The sequence below is a fragment of the Bombina bombina genome, chromosome 1 (genome assembly GCF_027579735.1).
Source record: "Bombina bombina isolate aBomBom1 chromosome 1, aBomBom1.pri, whole genome shotgun sequence".
Taxonomy (NCBI): domain Eukaryota; kingdom Metazoa; phylum Chordata; class Amphibia; order Anura; family Bombinatoridae; genus Bombina; species Bombina bombina.
Window position 1 is genome coordinate 1,549,313,723 of NC_069499.1, and position 2,350 is coordinate 1,549,316,072.

The following is a 2,350-nucleotide window of genomic DNA, read 5'->3' on the forward strand; positions in this document are numbered from 1 at the left end:
TATATATAGGGTAGATCCCCATCCATGGCATGCAGTTGTTTTTAGCCTGGCTCAATTGTGTTTTAGGCACAGACATTGATGGCAACACTGGCATAGGTGCTGTAATTCACATTATTGAATAAGTAACTGATATTTTCAAAGGGTTAATGACCATTGGGCCACTGATTTTACTGGTAATACATGTAGGGTAGATCCCCATCCATGACATGCAGTTGTTTTTAGCCTGGCCCAATAGTGTTTTTGGCGCAGAGATTGATGCCAACCCTGGCATATGTGCTGTAATTCTAATTTTTTAATAAGTAACAAATATTTTCCAAGAGTTAATGACCATTGGGCCAGGCTAAAAACAACTGCATGTCATGGAGGGGGATCTACCCTACATATATTAACAGTAAAATCAGTGGCCCAATGGTCATTAACCCTTTGAAAATATCAAGTACTTATTCAATAATGGCAATTACAGCACCTATGCCAGTGTTGGCATTAATTTATGTGCCCAAAACACCATTGGGCCAGGCTAAAAACAATTGCATGACATGGGAGGTGATCTACCCTGTATATATTCATAGTGAAATCAGTGGCCCAATGGTCATTAACCCTTTGAAATTTCAGTTACTTATTCAAACTTAATACACACAGAGAGCACACTCACAGGAACGAACAACTGGCTCAATACTATTGTTAGCCTGTTCTATGGTGATATAACACCTGGGTGCAGCTTCTTTTAGCCCAGTAATGCTTTTCACAGAGAAGGACTTTCCTGTAGTATATCAGTCTGATCCCGCCTATTACGGTCAGTCCAGCGCCGAAATACCAGGCAATTCCTCTCTGAACAAGGAACACAGCAACCCCAGACGATCGTTTCGGCCTTCATTGGGCCTCGTCAGTGAGGAATATGGCTACACCTCACTGACGAGGACCAAGGAAGGCCGAAACGATCGTCTGGGGTTGCTGTGTTCCTTGTTCAGAGAGGAATTGCCTGGTATTTCGGCGCTGGACTGACCGTAATAGGCGGGATCAGACTGATATACTACAGGAAAGTTCTACTCTGTGAAAAGCATTACTGGGCTAAAAAGCTGCACCCAGGTGGTAAATCGCCATAGAACAGGCTAACAATGGTATTGAGCTGGATATTCGTTCCTGTGAGTGTGCTTCTCTCTGTGTGTATTTATTCAAACTTGTAATATTTGTATTGGTGCCAAGGTATGCCCTTCTTTCCAGTTTGTGTATCCAATTGTTGTATAAAGGGATTCCACCTCTGTCTAACTACATTATATGAATCCTATTGTTATTTAAATAAAACCTATATTTGTATTTTAAAGTCAATTTAAAGCAGTCTGACAAAATAAATTTGAATAAGAAATCAACTTCCATGAATAAGAAACATAATTTCACGAATAAGAAACCAACTTCCTTGTCACTAAACTACCGACTTAGTTGTGTTTAACCAGGGGGTGGGAGGCACATTGTGTGATTATACAATGATCTAGTAATTTAGAACATCACTATTGCGTTTTATAGCACATTATATATACTGCATTCAGCCCAAGGAGCTATATACAGTATCATAAACATATTCTTATAGCAACCAAATATTTTACAACAATACTATAAGGTTGCTATAGATCCCCATTGTGAGGAAAACAAGCCAGTACCGCCCCTCACACAACTCCCCATAACACAGAGCCCAGTCACGATGCAAACTGCTTTAGTTTCTCCAATCATATTAACCCTTTGGCTGCCACTTGAGGAAAATTGTTGCAGCCAAAGTAACAAAGCCAAGGAGTAAACGCAGTAATACACAGTGATTATAGCAACGAGTTCCCTATATTACCTGTTCCGGGTTATAGTAGTAACTCAGCTCTGCTTCATTCCAGTCGGCAAGTAGCAGGTTCTTATAGGGGGGGAAATCCCAGCCCAGGCCCCGGCTCCAAAAGGAACAGGCCGCAAAGACACAACGTTACAGCGACAACTATCGTTCAAATGAACATACAACACGAAGTGAAGCCATAGACGCCCAGCGCACGAAACTGATAGTTTTATAGCGACACCTAGCGACAAATAAATAAATCTCTGTTCTCACTTTTCTATGTGACATGGGAAACATAAATAGGCATGGAAATATCCGTTTTGTTGTCCTAACTTTATTTGAAATGCTATTCTGGGATTGTAAGTGTCTACAGGGGGTACATGTGATTAATAAATGGTTATATAACACCATTGTAGTGAAAATATTCTATACATATAGCCTTTTTAATGATTTATTGCATTGTGCAAACTGTACATTGTACAAACTGTTTGCAACAAACAGTGAAAATAATTATATTCTACATCATTGGGTTGCAGGTGA

The 2,350-nt window shown here is 40.0% G+C and overlaps 1 protein-coding gene across 2 annotated transcripts in view; it reads right to left on the reverse strand.

Moving 5' to 3' along the window:
• MIF4GD (MIF4G domain containing) overlaps positions 1-1,987 on the reverse strand; it is an 18,043-nt gene extending 16,056 nt beyond the window's left edge. Inside the window, exon 1 of one of the 2 annotated variants that reach the window (XM_053708939.1) lies at positions 1,835-1,987. The gene's annotated coding sequence lies outside the window, so the exon portion shown is untranslated. The remainder of the gene's footprint in view (positions 1-1,834) is intronic. The other variant, XM_053708943.1, reaches the window with a different exon arrangement.
• Between the last annotated feature and the right edge of the window lie 363 nt (positions 1,988-2,350).